Source organism: Zalophus californianus, chromosome 7 (genome assembly GCF_009762305.2).
Source record: "Zalophus californianus isolate mZalCal1 chromosome 7, mZalCal1.pri.v2, whole genome shotgun sequence".
Taxonomy (NCBI): Eukaryota; Metazoa; Chordata; class Mammalia; order Carnivora; family Otariidae; genus Zalophus; species Zalophus californianus.
In genome coordinates, this window is record NC_045601.1 from 119,108,255 (window position 1) to 119,126,730 (window position 18,476).

General features: G+C 45.4%; 1 long non-coding RNA gene and 1 pseudogene across 1 annotated transcript; both read right to left on the reverse strand.

The window, feature by feature from the left end:
• Window positions 1-7,232: 7,232 nt before the first annotated feature.
• LOC113927296 lies at window positions 7,233-8,343 on the reverse strand (annotated as a pseudogene).
• A 792-nt stretch (window positions 8,344-9,135) lies between these two features.
• On the reverse strand, window positions 9,136-9,610 carry LOC113927298. The gene is made up of 3 exons (XR_003521576.1): window positions 9,512-9,610; window positions 9,315-9,388; window positions 9,136-9,211 (listed from the first exon to the last, which is right to left on the reverse strand). It is a non-coding gene; the product is annotated as an uncharacterized LOC113927298 (long non-coding RNA).
• Between the last annotated feature and the right edge of the window lie 8,866 nt (window positions 9,611-18,476).

Consider the following 18,476-nt stretch of genomic DNA (forward strand, 5'->3'; position numbering starts at 1 on the left):
CTGATGACTCATTAGCCATAGAGCCAGGTGGCCACCCCTAGATGCAAGGGAGTCTGGGGAAGTAAGTGTCTTAAGTAGTACATTGTCAACCAGACAAGATTGAGATTCCATTGAAGAGGATGATGGAGTTTGGGGCAGCAAACAGCTCTGCTGATATCGGAGATACATAGCCCATCCAGATAAATAGCCAACCACAAGATGGAGGAGGCTGCTGAGAAAGGACATTCTGAGTAGATGAGGAGGAGGGGATATCTGAGTAATTCCCCACCGTAGATGCAGGCACCTGCATGGCTTGGTCTCCTGTTCCTGTGGGTGTGGGCATGAGGCTGACAGGAAGTGAGTGGATTGCTTCACTTGCCCCAGGTCACTCAGATAGTTGACAGCAAAGCCAAAACGCACACCATTTCCCAACTTGGGAGGCTGAGCTCTTTTCACCACCCCATACATTTGCAAACGCTATACATTTGCAAACCCTATCCATTTGCAAACCAAGGGTTCAAGGGATCCTTGGAGATCCACAGAAGGGCCTCTAAGGGCTCTAGTGAGTATCCAGATGGGTACACAGTGGGTAGGATTCAACTCCTTGGCCCTCTTCACCCAGAGAAGTTCCACCTCCATGTTTTTCTTATGTAGTGAGCTTCTTTCTCTATGAGATTTAATTTGATAAAAAGGCTAAACCATTATTTTAAAAACCATTCTGCTGCATAGCTGTTGCGTACGTTTATTATTTGGTGAGCATTTTGAGATAGATCTAATTATGGGGTGGCTCACTCAGTTAAGTGTCCAACTCTTGATCTCAGCTCAGGTCTTGATCTCAGGCTCGTGAGTTCAAGCCCCATGTTGGGCTCCACACTGGGCGTGGAGCCTACTTAAAAAAAGGGGGGGGGGGTAGATCTAATTATTTCATACATTCGTAAGTCCTCTGAGTTCAAAAGTGTGGCCAGTGCACAAGGGGTTCCAGAAACAGTTCATACTCGTTTGGTGCTGGTATCAGAAGACAGCGCTCTCTAAAATGGAATTAAAATGAAGGAGGATGGGGTCAGACACCTGCAGAGGCAATCCGGAGGGAGTCAGTATATCCCCACGTGTCCCTCAATGGAGTACAATATGGGTTGTACCCCCTGTGAGCTTTGTAGAGGCCGCTCATAGGCAGCAGGCTTGAGCCCTGGAAATCTGAGCAAGGAAAAGGGCCTGTGGTGACCACCAGGCTGAGTGCAAACAGGCCCATCAGGCGACCCACCTCGAAATAGCCAGAAGCCCTAGCTGACCAATGGGTTACTTACACATGGGCACAGGTACGAAAAAAGGAAAATTCCATACGTTCCCACACCTCCTCGGTCCCCCATTAACTGTAGCCCCCACCACTGCCTCCTGGCAGGCAGACTCTCCTTTGCTGCCTGTCCACTACTCCCTTGCAGGGTATTCAGTAAACTTCTGTCTCCTCTGTCCTGTCCTGGGTGAATTCTCTCACCTTGGACTCAGCGGCTTCCACAGGATCGAATGGGTAGCCCCGCAAGTTGGCTCCATCTCTCCTGCAGCAGCACATGGGGGGGGGGGGGGGGGGGGCTTAGCAGAAGGTGATGGTCTGAATTGGAGAATGGAATGTGTCTGTCTTCAGCTTATTTTCATTCAGTAGTCACACACTGACTGGATGGAGGAAAGAAGAAAGAGAAAGAGTCAGGGTTTCAGTGATGACTCACACGCAGATACCTGACCATGGGACCCAGCAGGAGAGAAAGCTGACATCCATACAGGAGAGCTAGCTGCAGCCCGCCTACAGGGAGACTTTGTGTGCGTTTTTAAAAGACTCCCCCTCAGGGTGAATTACATAGGCACGGGTAGCCCAGAGGCATACAAGCTGGGCAACAAGGGGCAACTTTTGTGCAGGTTAGAAAAAAAGGGCCCTTCCTTTGGGTAGGCTGTCTATGCCCTGCTGGGGCATGAGGCCAAGGGAGCCGAGCAGAGGCTGAAAATTCAGCCACACTTACCACCTTTGTGAGCTCATAGGCAGGGCCCGAGTTACCCAATTCTCCCTGTGCCTCAGGTTATCTGTTGAGGTACACAGCCCTGCATTCTACACATTAAAGCATTCTCAGCTCCAGACAACATCTGCCTTGGAAGGCAGGAGGAAGAGACATGGGGAAGCTTCTTTTCTCTTCCCCTTTTTGTCCTATGTGGACACGGGTCTGTGCACGAGTGAACACATGCATACACTCTTGCTTGCGCATGCACACGTGCAAGCACACACAAAGTCAGGGGCCTGTTGGGTAAAGCTTAAGCCACTGAATGTTTCAGAAAGAATAGTGATACCTAAAATAGAATAGTTTGTGTAATAAAGGTGGGGATTATCTTACTATTCATAGTTCTTGGTTTTATATGCAAGTACATTTTAGAAACCCAACAAGTAAATGCTAAGTATGGAATTAAGGAATCACAGTGTAATGAAGTGCAAGGAAGCTGATGTTCCTCACAAGAGTAAATAAAGTAGGAGGCATAGGGCCATGGTAAAGAGCTTCGTGTAGGATTCCTGGAGCTCCAAGCCCTCAGAGTGCATCACAGCCATCTTGCAGAGACCTGATATCCATTCTCTATTCCTCCTACTGACAGAAGCCCAATTTTACTTTGTTTAGCAATACTCCTCTGCTTTAAAAAAAATTTTTTTTCTCAGCTTCCCATGCAGGTAGAAGTGGGTATGTGACACAGTTGAATGGGATGTCCTTCTAAGTCACTAAATGGGACTTTTCTGGAGCTGACTCTACAGGCTTGGGTCCCCTTGGCCCTTTGCACTCCCGCTTCCCCTGCCTGAAGCGTCAGCACGGCAGCCTGGCCTCCGGTGGGCATCTCAACAGCATTCCCTCATTTACTCAACAGACACAAGGAAGTTTCAGGGCTGGGGACTCCGCATGAAGAAAACAGACAAAAATCCCTTCCCTCAGTGAGAAGAGTCAGATCATAAACAAACTGCTAGATAGTATGTCAGAATGTGGTAAGGGGTAAGGAAGAAAACAGATGAAGAAATGAAGCAAGACCCAGCCAGCCGTAGAGACCATTGTTCAGGAGGCTGCGGGAGCCAGGTTCCCATTGCACTATCAGGAGCCCTGTTCTCACCTTGAGACTGATTTTTCTTCTTAGAGAGCGCGCACACACTTGCAAGGAAGGGGGCGGTGCAGAGAAAGAGAGAGAATTTTAAGCAGGCTCCACACCCAGCGCAGAGCCCGACACAGGGATTGATCTCAAGACCCTGACATCATAACCTGAGCCAAAATCGAATCAGGGACTTAACCAACTGGGCCACCCGGGGGCCCCGAAGTTTGATTTTATTTTTTTTTTTATTTTTTTTTAAGATTTTATTTATTTATTTGAGAGAGAGAATGAGAGATAGAGAGCACGAGAGAGAAGAGGGTCAGAGGGAGAAGCAGACTCCCTGCTGAGCAGGGAGCCCGATGCGGGACTCGATCCCGGGACTCCAGGATCATGACCTGAGCTGAAGGCAGTCGCTTAACCAACTGAGCCACCCAGGTGCCCCAGAAGTTTGATTTTAAATGCAGAAAAATTAAACCCCTAAACTGTGTATGTCACTATTTTTGAGGTTTCTGTTACTGTTCTGATAATGATCCTAAAAGAAGACTGTCTCGGGCATGCTCAGTGACAGTTCCTCAGCTCTCATCCATATGAATAGGTTGTTAGCCAGATGATACAAATAGCAAGATAAGTAATAGACTGTCAATAAGATAACTACTCCCATCTATGAACATACACAAGACGCTGCTGTAAAAATACAATGATTTTTCACAGAACTTTTCTGCAGATTGAAAATTGAAAATTTCAGTGGTGGTCCGGAAGTTATTTAACCTTCCAGTGCTGATTAATACTAATCTTCATGTGTGGGGCGCCTGGGGGGCTCAGTCGTTAAGCGTCTGCCTTTGGCTCCGGTCATGGTCCCAGGGTCCTGGGATCGAGCCTCGCACCGGGCTCCCTGCTCCGCGGGAAGCCTGCTTCTCCCTCTCCCACTCCCCCTGCTTGTCCTCCCTCTCTCCCTGTGTCTCTCTCTGTCAAATAAATAAGTAAAATCTTTGAAAAAAAAATAGTAATCTTCATGTGAACCAAAGGTGGGAGGAGGATGTACTATGTTAAAAGTGGGGGTGAAGGGAGGGAAATGGGGAGAGGAGGCATGAGTCTTCAATAGCAGAGGTTGCAGCTGTCGCCGCCTGCAGAGGCAAAGCAGGAAATGTAAATGCTAAAAGCACTCAGGGGTGAGAAAAAAAAAAACAAGACTTGCTGTCTCTTTGTTCTCCCACGTTTGAGTAAAGATGTGGGTAGGAACAGAAATTTTTCTGCTAAAGGATAAAAAGCTGCTCAAGCTAATGACATTAAAATGTCAAGTGCTAATTGACATTTTCCCTCAGTGTGAGGGAGGTCAGGGGACACCGAGTAGACTCTGGTGACCTGACATGGGCAGCTACCACCCAGCTCCACCAATTGTTACCAGCATTCAGTGTGGGCCTCGTGCCAGAGAGTCTCAATTTTTAAAAGCTAGAAATCTGGATTTTTTTTTTTTACGTGAAATATCCCATTTTTTAATGTTGGAAATGAATTCAATATTTTTGGTAAACATTCTTTGGCAAATTATGTTTCTGCAGTTATCAGGCAATGGGCCGTGAGTTTACAGTATGCTGAATGGACGGGATAAAAAGCTGTTGCAGTGAAAAAGTGGGAGAAAAGCAAGGAGCTGTCTGATAGTAGGTAAGGTGAGGAGATGGGAAATAAGGTGGAAATGGAAGAAAAGGCCAAAGATGGTGGGATGGAAAGATTAAAAAAAAAAAATAGGGGGCGCCTGGATGGCTCAGTCATTAGGCATCTTCCTTCGGCTCAGGTCATGGGATCGAGCCCTGCATTGGGCTCCCTGCTTCTCCCTCTCCCACTCCCCCTGCTTGTGTTCCCTCTCTCGCTGTGTCTCTCTCTGTCAAATAAATAAAATATTTTTTAAAAAATAAAATAAAATAGGTAGAAAGGAAAAAAATGTTGAAGAATGTGATCAAGGAGAGATTGGGAGGAAGAAGGTACAAAACGTGGGAGAAGAATGTGTGAAAGGGGAGGAGAATTTGAAGAGGTAGGAAGCAGCGGGGCTGCTCTAGGCAGAGCGTGGGGGTTTGGAATCATCCCCCAGAGACACAGGATTTTGCTGGCACTACAGGGGGAGCAAGAAAGAGCTCCACCCGGTAAAGGGGAAGCCCAGCTTCTCAGCCTCTGGCCATCGCTGTCTTTTGAGAGTCACACTGAAAGAGGACTTCAACTACTTCCGTTGGGACTTCAGTCTCTACTTTCCAATTGATTAAGTTCTTGTTTCCAGCTTCTCTCTTAACTCAGGCAAAAGACCCCGTGGGCAGAGCGGGGGACTGACACTCTCCCCTCCAGCAATAAAAGCTGGCCTGAGCCAGCAAGACCCTGAGGCAATGAGCCACCTGACCTCGGCTGCCTACAAACCTTTGTCCCACATTTTCCCCCTATAAACCTGGAGGCTTTTTCAGCACTTTGGAGATAATCTTTGAGATGTTAGTCAGTCCGCTGCCGTCTGGTGTTGGCCTCACTGAAATGAATTCCTTTCTTGTGTCACCACCACCCGTGTCTCTGCCTTTGGATTTTGTCAGTGGCAAGTGGCTGAACCGGGTCTGTTTGGGACCCCCCGAGCTGGGTGCTCTTGTACCTAGGGGCCCCAGCTACAAAATGACCCAAACCCCCACTTTCCTACAGCTGTAGGAAGAAGTCTAGGACCCTGACCCAGGAAATGCCACCCGGGTCAGTCAGTAGCCCCAGTTGATACCCAAGGTCAATATCACCTCTTGCTTCTTCCTCTCACTACTTCCTGTAGGCATCCAGCCTCTTCAGCCCCTCCCTCCCTCCACAAACTTACACTGGGCTAGGGGGCAACTCAGCTTCAGCCAGAGGCTTGAACCATGGATAGGCCAGTCAAGAAGGGGAATTAGAGGGGAGCCTGCATGGCTTGGTCGGTTAAGCAACTGAGTCTTGATTTTGGCTCAGGTCATGATCTTAGGGCCGTGGGATCAAGTCCTGCATCGGGCTCCATGCTCAGTATGGAGTCTGCTTAAGATTCTTTCCCTCTCTCTCTGCCCCTCCCCACCACCCCTCATGTGTGCACTCTCTCTCTCTCTCAAAAAAAAAAAAAAAAAAGAATTACAGCCCAGAGCAGGGACATGGTAGAATTCCATAGCAAAGGTGACTGTTCCTAAAATGATTTCTGTCTCAGGGGACCCACTCTGGACATTTCTCATCTCTCTGCTCAAGGAAGACACCCTTTCTTTTCGTTGTGGTCAGCAACGGAACACCTCTTTGATCAGCCTTTCAGTTCAGATTCTGCCTTAATTTCATGTAATCAAAGGATACATTGCAGATTTTTGTCTTACGAAAGAGCAATACTCCCCCAAATTAATGATACCATCATACCCTAAAGCAAAAACAAAGGAAGGATGGAAGGAAGGAAGGAAGGAAGGAAGGAAGGAAGGAAGGAAGGAAGGAAGGAAGGAAGGAAGGAAGGAAAGAAGGAAGGAAGGAAGGAAGGAAGGAAGGAAGGTGGGAGGGAGGGAAGGAGGGAGTTACTGTCACCTTCCTCAAGGACAGAGTGGTTTCCTCCTCTGCCAGCCCATAACGTCCCATGGCTGTTATAGCCTGAATGGCACTCCAGCTGCCCTCAAGCCCTTCACAGATCATTTCTTCTTCTTTTTTCTTTTTTTAAGACTTATTTTGAGAGAGAGTGCAAGTTCCCGTGCGCACAAGCATGAGCAGGAGGGGCAGAAGGAGAGGGAGAGAGAATCCCAAGCAGATTTTGTACTGAGCATGGAGCCCACTGTGGGGCTTGAACTCATGACCCCGAGATCCCAACTTGAGCTGAAATCAAGAGTCAGATGCTCAACCGACTGTTGCCACCCAGGCGCCCTCCTCTCTCTCTTTCTTTTCTTTTCTTTTTTTTTTTTTTTAAGATTTTATTTATTTATTTGACAGAGAGAGACACAGCAAGAGAGGGAACACAAGCAGGGGGTGTGGGAGAGGGAGAAGCAGGCTTCCCGCGGAGCAGGGAGCCCGATGCGGGGCTCGATCCCACGATCCCGGGATCATGACCTGAGCGGAAGGCAGACGCTTAACGACTGAGCACCCAGGCGCCCCTCTCTCTCTTTTTTTAATGGATCTGTTACTTAACTAGGTTCTTTCCAAGAAACTTAGAACACCAGTTTGTGAGGATAAACTCCGTTTGTAAGAGAAAACACAGAGCAGAAACAGCCTCAAAGCTGAGGAACAGCTTTGATTTTTGGCAGAATTTGTGAGTCCACAGCTTCCTGATCAATCTGGCGCTGCTCTATAATTTCACATTTCTCCTTCTCCGTGTTGAAGAACTCACCTTCCTTGTGTGTAGCTTTACATGGCTTCTTCTTCTTGAAGCATCAGTGAGATGTTTTGGTGGGGGTGGCAATGACAAATCTCTGGTGTGTTCTACGCAGAGGATTGAGGGCCAGGGGTCTGGTCACAAGTAACAAGCCACAGCTCAGCTGCTTTAGGAAAACCACCCTCTTCTTCTGTGGCGCCCAGTGAAGATGATCAAAATGGTCCCAGGAGTGACACCAGCTCTCCGTTTTCTCACATGCTGGCTGAAAGGTTTTTTTGCACGGCTCAACAGCTTTTGAGACACATCTTCAGTAGGATGATACCTAGGCCTTGTGCAAAGTTTAACCATTTGGGTACCACCATTCTTGTCCCCACCAGCTGGTTTTGTGACAATAGCAAGAACCTTCTCCTTTTTCTTTTCAATCCTGGATTTAGCTGCTGACTACTTCCTCTTGCACAGAGCTCTTCTGGAATACACACCCGGTGGGGGATGTCTCAGCCTTGGACTGAGACAGGGTATCGGCTGCAGGGGGTCTTCCCCTTCTTTGGTATTTTAGCCTGGAGGTTACTGTCATAACCTTGCCACCAGCATCGGCCTTCTTGGCTTCAGGTTTCTTCTTAGCATCCAGCTTCTCAGCTGTTTCGCCCACCATCTTGCAAGATGGAAAAGAGCCATTTCCTATTTTTCTTACTCACCTGTGTAGCCTCGGAAAAAGGGCTTCCCTGAAGGTAACTTGGGTGTTTCCCTGTTCTTTGCCATCTGACAGAGCTCAATACCTTCTTCACCTTACCTTGTTTGTAGAATACAGTCAGGGTTTGTGTCTGCATGTTTTGTTTCTCAGTTGAAAGACTGAGGATGAAAGTTGAGGATGTTTGAATGTGGAACGGAAATGTTCAGAATCTGAAGGATGGAAGAAGACGTGCATATTCTGCCACAAAGAGGGGAGCTCTCTTCAGTCCTGGGCCCACAGTCTAGGTCATTTCCTCATGACCAAGTTGTTAAAAAATTGAAATCCGGGGCGCCTGGGTGGCTCAGTCATTAAGCGTCTGCCTTCAGCTCAGGTCATGATCCCAGGGTCCTGGGATCGAGCCCCGCATCGGGCTCCCTGCTTCTCCCTCTCCCTCTCCTCCTGCTTGTGTTCCCTCTCTCACTGTGTCTCTCTCTGTCAAATAAATAAATAAAAGTCTTTAAAAAAAAATTGAAATCCTCTTTAAGCTGCAAGTGATATCTTGTCTGTGCTTCTAAACAACAGCAACATGGGCCCCTTCCAGCCACCAGCATCTTCAGGCCCCACCATCTTACCCCCAAATCTGCCTCTCTCCCTCTGTGCCTTCTCTACTCCTGCCCCTTAATCTCCCACACACATTCCTCTTTCCCCTTCTTTTTCATCTATTCAAGCATCCAGCAGATATGTAATCAGTATCCGCCAAGGGCCAGACACCATGCTGGGAACAGAATAAAAGCTGGCTAGCATGGGGCCCTCCTGACCACAGAACCTTGCAACCCAGCATGAGGGCCGCAGTCTAGAGGCAACCACAGTGCCCACATCTGAGCTAAGGGGATCTGGGCAGTGAGTTGGGATGAGGCTAGGGCTCAGATTGAAAAGGAAACCTAACTACAGGGTATTATAAACCTTTTATTATGGGGGCCACGGACTTAGGAGCATTAAGCCTGGAATTTGATGTCATACAGACCGAAATCCTACTACTTACCAACCGTGTGACCTTAACTCTGAGCCTCTTTTCCTTTCTGGCAGTAACAACCTCAGCCAATGAACAGGTCAAGTTTGATGCTTTACTCCATTTAGCAGAGTACCTGGCAGTTGGTTGTAAAAATAGCGAGTGGGAATTGGCATTAATGATACAGAGATGTCGGGTAGCATGTGAACACAGAGGAAGAGAGGTTCCAATTTCCGTACCCCATTGCTCCCTTTTGCTGTCCACTTCTCTTCCCTCTGTCTCCAGTCTTCTCCAGTTAGAAAACTGACACTTCCTAACATAGAAACAAGAGCAGAAAGTATGTGGGGACAGGAAACGTGGGTCATTAACAACGGAACTCCCTCCCAAGTGCTCTTGAGTGAGCACCTTCGCCCTGCTCCCATAAAGCCACTTTCACCTCCAGCAGAGCGGCCTCTGCAGGACCTGCTCCAGCTTGAATCACTCTCTGGACAGATCTTCAGCCCACTCTTCCTAAAGCCCGAAAGGTCATCACTCCCTTGAGCTGCTGGAAAAACACTGTGCAGAAATCACAGAGTCCAGGAAAGAAAAACAGGCAACAAAATGGAACAAGTGCAGGGAGTTGAACAGATGTTTATTTTGATCCATGTCCAGTGTTGGCAAACCTAGAAAAGAATACAATGTCCAGGAAAAGGCAAGCTGAAGGGAGGGAGGGAAGAGGGCTAATGATAGCAAATCTGAGACTCTACATAAAAAAATAAATTTGATCCATTTATCATAGCATACAAAATGATAACTTCTACATAGGATATATTTTTTAAATTGAAACTATAGCAGGGCACCTGGGTGGCTCAATCGGTTGAGCATCTGACTCTTGGTTTCAGCTCAGGTCGTGACCTCAGGGTTGTGAGATGCAGCCCTGCATCGGGCTCCCCTCTCCCTCTCCCTCTGCCCCTCTCCCCTGCTTGCGCACTCTCTCTCTCTCAAATAAAAAAATAAATCTTTTTAAAAAATTGAACCTATAGTGGTGCCTGGGTGGCTCAGTCGTTAAGCATCTGCCTTCGGCTCAGGTCATGATCCCAGGGTCCTGGGATTGAGCCCTGCATTGGGCTCCCTGCTCAGCGGGAAGCCTGCATCTCCCTCTCCCACTCCCCCTGCTTGCGTTCCCTCTCTTGCTGTGTCTCTCTCTGTCAAATGAATAAATAAAATCTTAAAAAAAAAATTGAAACTATAGAAGTACCAAAGGAAAAAATGGCAGAATTTCTCTATAACTTGAGAGTAGAGAAGACTTTCATAACTATGGCTAAAAATCCAGCTTCAATTGAAGAGAAAGATTGATAAATTTAACTACATAAAAATTTAAAAACAGGGCACCTGGGTGGCTCAGTCAGTTAAGCTTCTGCCTTCCGCTCAGGTCATGATCCCAGGGCCCTAGGATCGAGTCCCACATCAGGCTCTTTGCTCAGTGCAGAGACTGCTTCTCCCTCTCCGCGCCCCCCACCCCCCCGATCATGTTCTCTCTCTCTGTGTCAAATAAATAAATGAAATCTTTTTTAAAAAATGTAGAAGCAAACACTTTCTTAAGGAAAATATTACCATGAGCACAGTAAAATGACAAACATGTCACAGACAAATGGCTAACATCCCTAATATATAAAGCACTTCTAAAATTAGAGGGAAAAGAACCAAGGACTTTAAGGGGATCAGAATAGGCCACCCCAAAATGTGCCACTTTGGCATGTGAATTATTTTGATCTGAAGGTAATCGACACCCAGCAGACTCAGGAAAAGCTTTTTACCTCTCCTTCAACTGCCTAAAAGAACTTAGATAGGGTTCTGAACCACCAACAGAGTTATTACCAAAGATAATTTCTGTTTTTCAAGTAATCTCTACACCCAACGTGGGGCTCAAACTCACAGCCCCAAGATCAAGAGTCACACGCTCTACCAACTGAGCCAGCCAGGTGCCCTGGTAACTTTTTGCCTGAAAAATTTACCTGCTCGGCAAGGCAAACATATGACTACCAAACATCTGTTCTTTTTATCTTCCTATGAATTGTCCCCCTCCCCTGTGAAGCCCGAAGCCCCTGTTCCATTCCTTAGCTTAGGCCAGCATATAAGCCTCAGTTGCCTGACTATCTTGGAATATCATATTTTTATTGGGCTCTCGTATGTACAAAATTTGTTTTTCTTCTTTAATTTAGGTCAATTTAATTATTAGACCAGCCAAAGAGCCTAGAAAGAAGAAGGGACATTTTTTCTGCCCCTACAAACTCAGTTTGAAGAACAGACACCTGGGTGGCTCAGTCAGTTAAGCATCTGTCCACCTCTTGGTTTCAGCTTGGGTCACAATTTCATAGATCCTCCACATGGGGCTCCATGCTCAGCAGTGAGTCCGCTGGAGATTCTCTCCCTCTGCCCCTTCCCCAACCCATGCACATGCATGTTTTCTCTCTCTCTCTCTCTCTCAAATAAATGGATAAGTCTTCGGAAAAAAAAACTGGAAGAACAGGGCACCTGGCAGACTCAGTCGAAAGAGTATGCAACTCTTGATCTTGGGGTTATAAGTTTGAGCCCCATGTTGGGTGTAGAGATTACTTAAATAAATTTTTAAAAAACTTAAAAAAATTTGGAAGAAACATGAACAAACAGTTCACACAAAGAAATGTAAAGGGCTCCATAACATATAAAAATATGTTCAACTTTGTTTCTAATAAGAAAAATACAAATCAAAACTATACTAAAGTAGTATTTTTTACCTATCAGATTGACAAAAATCCAAAAATTTGTCAACACACTTTGTTGGCAAAGCTGAGGGGAAACAGGCATTCTATTACACTGTTGGTGGGAATGCAGAAGGAGGCAACCCCTATGGAGGGGATTTGGTTGGCAATTCCAACTATATTTGAATATATATATGTTTTTTTAAATTACATATGCATTTCCTCTTTGGTTCAGCAATACCACTTCTCAGAATCTATCCCAAAAAATTAAGGGCAAAAATATGGAAAAATGTTTACATAGACTATTTATTGCAGCCCTGTTTGTAATAGTAAAAGCATAGAAACAATCCAAATGTACAACAATAGAGAACTGGTTGAATTAAACATGAAGTACTATGGAGAATTAAAAAAAAAAAGGAATAAAAAAATGTCACTATAGGGGCGCCTGGGTGGCTCAGTCAGTTGAGTGTCTGCCTTCGGCTCAGGTCATGATCCCAGGGCCCTGAGATCAAGCCCTGAGTTGGGCTCCCTGCTCAGTGGGGAGTCTGCTTCTCTCTCTCACTCTCCCTCTGTGCTTGCTCTCTCTCTCTCTCAAGTAAATAAATAAAATCTTTAAAAAAAAAGTCTCTACAGACTGCCATGGAGAGACCATTACCATATATTGTCTGGAACTGTATGTAAATATCTCAATAAAATAATAATAATCTTTTAAATGAAAGGTGGGGAAAATCACATAGAATGCTACTATATATCCAAGAATAAATGAATATATATATATATATATTTTTTTTTTTTAACAATGAGAGACTAAGATAAATCTTTAAAATGTCTGTGGGAGAAGGAGGAAATTGAATAGAGGAGATAGAGATAGAAACTAGGTTTTTCTGATACATTTTGTTTTTAGATCTGACTTTGAAGCTATGTAAATATTTTAAATAATTACAAAAAAATTAACTTTAACTTAAAAAGCTCTCTTTAGGGGCGCCTGGATGGCTCAGTCGCTTAAGTGTCTGCATTTGGCTCACATTATGATCCTGGGGTCCTGGCATTGAGCCCCACATTGGGCTCCCTGCTCAGCGGGGAATCTGCTTCTTCCTCCACCTCTGCCCCTCCCTCCCACCCCTGCTCATGCTCTTTATCTATCTCAAATAAATATCTTAAAAAAAAAACAAAAAACTTTTCCTGGGGCGCCTGGATGGCTCAGCCGTTAAGCGTCTGCCTTCGGCTCAGGTCATGATCCCAGGGTCCTGGGATCGAGCTCCACATCGGGAATCCCTGCTTCTCCCTCTCCCACTCCCCCTGCTGTGTCCCTGCTCTTGCTGTGTCTCTCTCTCTGTCAAATAAATAAATAAAATCTTAAAAAAAAAAAAAACTTTTCCTAAAAAGCAAAAGAAATAAAACAAAATCTATCTGTGAGTTAGTGGTATAATCACAGAGAACAATTTCAAACAAATTTGAACACTAAACACTAACTTGAGTGTATATACCTAGTGAGATATACCCTAAGGACAAAAAGAATTGAAAAGTGGGTTTCATTTTTATATTAATTGATTAACAATTAATCAATTAATGGTGATAATATGGAAAGATAACACAAATGTTGGTGTGTTTGGGAACTGAGATACTTGGTTAGGAGAAAGAGCAGATCTAAGACGAAGTCATGTAAAATAGTGGGAGTCTCTATTTGAACCAAAAGTGTTAGTATAAATAAAGAATTACTTTATGTGAAAACATATATGCTTGTATTTCCTGTCCACCAGAAGGTCCTTGAAAACAAGGATCAACCCAATAGCAATGAACGTCCCTACCACCCAGACTGTGGCCTCTACTTGCAATTTCCCATTGATGGAAACCTTAAAGAAATGTTTGGTTCTCAGCTTAGAGAAGGAAATAAACAAGATGTGCTTGGATAGCTCATCATAACAAAAAACTCAAGAAGCTATCAAAGTATCTTAGGACCATATCAAAGGGAGGTGAGACTCCCACTTGCCAAAGATGAGACAACTGAAGCATTCGTAAGAATAATAATTGCAATGGATTGCAATAAACTGAAATAGATCAAGTATATTTAAACCCATGACTTTCAGGGCACCTGGGTGGCTCAGTCATTAAGTGTCTGCCTTCGGCTCAGGTCATGATCCCAGGGTCCTGGGATTGAACCCCGCATCGGGCTCCCTGCTCAGCGGGAAGCCCGCTTCACCCTCTCCCGCTCCCCCTGCTTCTGTTCCCTCTCTCGCTGTGTCTCTCTCTGTCAAATCAATAAATAAAATCTTTAAAAAAAAATAAAAATAAACCCATGACTTCATAATGATTTTTTTAATTCGTCACATTTGGAGATTTGTAGGCAGCCAACTCAATAATTTGAAAACTGGTCATAAAGAGAAATCAACATTTATCCTGCCCTTCCTATAGGAACCATACCTGATCACATGGCTGATGAGGGAATTTCTCTTACAGAAATAGTCCAGGTAGTAAATGAAGAACAGAGTGGTAGAATTCCAATACCACCAATTTGCAACCACTAAGAAAATCATGGATTAGTCAATACCTGATAACATAACCAAAAGAGAGACAAGTTGACATTATGCACCTCCTGTCGGAAGTTCACAACATTCTCTTGTGAATCCTGCAAAATAAGCCAAACACAGACTGAGGGAAATTCTATAGGACAAAAATAAAACAATCAAACGACAACAACACAGTTTCTTTAACAAATGCATTACGAGGGGTAAAACAGAATGGGTGAGAGAACTTATGCATTAAGAGAAACATAAAAATAACCAATATAATAATGTATGGCCTTTATTTCAATCCTGATTCACAAAAACATAAACTCATTTTTTTTAAATGAGACATTTGGGGGACTCTGAAAAAGAATATCTGAGGCTCCTAAATTCCAGGATGTTTCCCCATTGGTCTGAGCCTAGGCATTGCTGCTGTTGTAAGTAAAGACCACTTCAGAGCCCAGAACTAGAGTTGGAACAGCTCCCTCCAACTGGCTCTTTGCTGTCAGAGGAAGAGTCTACATAACAAGGCCACCTCTCTTATTCCCTCTCAGCCCCCCACCCTCCCCCTCCTCCCATATAAAAGCATTCAACAGGGGCGCCTGGGTGGCTCAGATGGTTAAGCATCTGCCTTCAGCTCAGGTCATGATCCCAGGGATCCTGGGATCCTGCGATCGAGTCCTGCATCGGGCTCCCTGCTCAGCGGGGAGCCTGCTTCTCCCTCTGCCTCTCTCTCTCTCTCTCTCTTTCTTTCTGTCTCTCATGAATAAAGACAGGCATTTTGATCTTGATGGCAGCTTAGCTTTATTAATCCTCAATAAATGCAGATATTTGAAAAGAGACTTGTGAAGCAATTTCAGGAAATACTTTCAGGCAGCTCAAAGTTTCTCACAGAGCAAGATACAAAACTTAAGTGAAAGTAGGAAGAGCAGTTAACTCGTGGTAAAGAGACTGTAAACAGGAAACTAGCAGCTTCTCAACATAAATGCATTTGGGAAAGGTCCAGAAAATCTGGATAAGTATTTATGTATCATCTAATCTGGAGACATGCAAAGATCCCTGGTGCCTCTTATAAAGGTCAAAAGGTTCTGCTATCCTTTCTGCAAACATGGCCACTGGGTGAATACACATCAATCTCCCTTTCATTGCAGTAGCCCTCAATCAGAACTTTCTGCAAACGGGTTTTAAAAAATTCTGAACTCCCTGGAATGAGATTGTCTTGGGGGGAGGAAGGTTGGTAAGACTGCCCCCACACCAAGCATATTGGCCCTTCCCCAAAAGGAAAGACTTCTGATTCACTTTCCAAGGGCCCATCCTCTCTCTACACAGATATTCCCTAGCACTGCATACACACCCTCTCCTCCCTTCCTCCTTGACTTATGACTCTACTCTTGTCTATCAAATCCAGATTTATCGTGTTTATGTCTTTTAACTACCAAAGTCCTTTTGGATATAAGCTTGGTGTACATGAATAAGCAGTAACTACCAAGTATTATAGCTATTAATTATATTAACAGTTATGATATTAGCTCTAGTTATACCCTATATAATACTGTACTATTTATGATAGTTATATTACAGTAATAGTTACAGTGTGAATGCTATGGTAATACCATAACATTCCAGTTTATATACATCGTCTTGTATACTTACAATGTGGAGAGAGAATTTAAAGAAACAAGGCCCAGGAAACGTGGGCAGCTTGCTCAGATTCTTATAGCTAGTATGTGGTAGATTCAGAGTTCAAACTCAGGTGGGAAAGAATCTGTGTCAGGGCTTGTTCTATTAGCAAGCTGCCCCTAGTGGTGCACATCTCATTATTATCACTCTCTTACCTCTCATTAATTACACAGAGCATCAGCAGTTTTATAAAAGCTGCTTACCAAGCTGAAGTAAAGGAGGGTTAACCACACAACACACACACACACACACACACACACACACACACACACACACACACACCCTTTATTCAGCTAGACTCCTTCATCCTCTCAACCAAACGTGTCCATGCCTACTGCATGCCAACCTGGCACTAGTCCACAGGTCAGGCATGGTCCCTGCCCTCGTGGAGCCTCCTGCTAATTCGGAACCTCACTACACCCTACACTTTTCCTTCATAGCACTCATCACCCTTTCATTATTTGTTCAGTATCTTTTACCCCGTTGTCCTGTGACCTCCATGGGGGCGAGATGGCTGTCCTGTTCACTGCTATATCCAGTGTCTTGGGTCGCACCTGGCACCTAAGAGAAACTTAATATGTGTTGAAGGAATGGATGTGAACAAGCAGTGGGAGCAGGCTCCCTCAAAGGTTAGAGAAGGTATTTTACCAGCCAGGAGTTAGCTGATTATATTATCTGTGCCTCAGGGTGCTAATCTCTGCCTAACAGAAAGTGGCAGCCTCTGAGTTCAAGCCTCCCTCCCTCTGCACACACACCTTCGGGTGTCTGCCTTGACAGTGAGGTCTGCCCAGGCCCGCCCAGCCCGGGAGCTATACCAACGGGTGGAAGCTTGCCCCGTCAAAAGGGCTAATTAATCCTAAAAATCACATCAGTGTCCTAGCTCTGGCCGATCCAATCCCGGTGTCTCTTTGATCACAATCTCTAGCCCTAGGCTGAACCTCAAGAGAGTCTCAACACCTGGAACAAAGGACAACACCCCCCTCTACCCCTCACTGTAGGGGGGTTACCTGCTGTGCCCTGGGGGCTAAGGTCACATGCAGGCAGGATCTCTTAGAGATGCCTATTCTGGCATCAGGCAGGCATAAGTGAGCTGGGTCCAAGGGCAGGGACCTGGAACTCAGAATGGGAGCCTTAAGCAGACATGGGTGAGAATGTGCAGGGGGATTCCTTCTCCCCTTAGACTCAGGGAGCTTCTTTTGAGATGGAGGCAGCAAGCTAGGAGCAAAGGAGGAGCAATTCCTGCAGTTGTCTGTGGGCTGAAGATAAATCAGCCGTGTCTTGTGAATCAGATTATCTGGTTGCCTGCTACTCAATTCTTTGATTTCCTTTTCTTAACTCTAGACCTTTAGGGAAGTATTATTTAATTATTCTGAGCCTTTTCAGTGCTGATGTGGTTGCTCCCAAGCATAAAGGGACAGGGACACTTGTGGGGACATGGCAGGGCTGCGAAGTCCCTTCCCCTGCCCGTGGAGATGCTCCCTCCAACTGCACCCCCTAGGATGTTCCTCTTCTTTTATTATGGGAGATGGCTCTTTCTTTGTAGCATCCAGACCAGCCAAGAATGGCCCCCGACTCCAGTCCTCAAATGGAGATGACCCAAAAGCACCCAGAGCTGGTTCTGGAGATTTGTTCTCCTGATGCTTGGAGTTGTTTTGCTCTTCACAGACTCCTGTAGCCCTGGGTAATCTGGGGGCCTTGATGGAGGAAGGTCATCACGGGGCAAGTAAAAGGATCCCAACTGTAGTCTCAGAGTCAGGAATGTGGTCTACAAACTGCCTCCCACCTCAAGACCTAGAAGCTCAAAGTTGCCTTTCCTTTCACAACCGAGATCTCCCCTCTTCTGTGTTGTGCAGAGCCCCCCACCCTCCATCCAGGGCACTTTTCTAGTTCCCACAAGAACTGGATCTCCTCTTCCATTGCTCTGAAAGAAAAGAACTCTGAATGACAAGTCACCAGCCCTCCCCCCGGAAATCCCCATGATTAAAAACGTTGGTATTTTGTTTACATGTGAATAACCAATATTCTACAGCCTCTTTTCTCTCTCCCACGTGTACACATGTTCTCATTTTTCCAACTGATGTGTGTATCCTTTCCTCAGCCTGCAGCTGAAAGTTTGTGACCACTGGGGGTAGGCCCTGTCATCTCAGGCTCTCACTCAAGGCCTCAAAGTTAATGCTCTGTTAGGGCATTTGTGACCTCAGAGGAGAGTTCAGTTACAATGGTGTGCTGATAAACCAGTATGAGTGGTTAGGGGAGTAGAATCCCTGATTTGTAAAGGTTACCAGTTTCCATGATGTAAATATTCCCTTCCACCATGACCCTTTTCCAACTACAATGGTTTAACAACCAGCTTGTAACAGTTTAACAATTGCTCTCACCAGTTGGTCTGAGCTGGCTGAAGCACACCACTGTTCAAGGCATTCTTGGGCCTCAGGAAATGTCTCAACAAAACGAATAATAGATTCAGTGAAAGTGAAGGGAGGAAAGAACCTTCGTG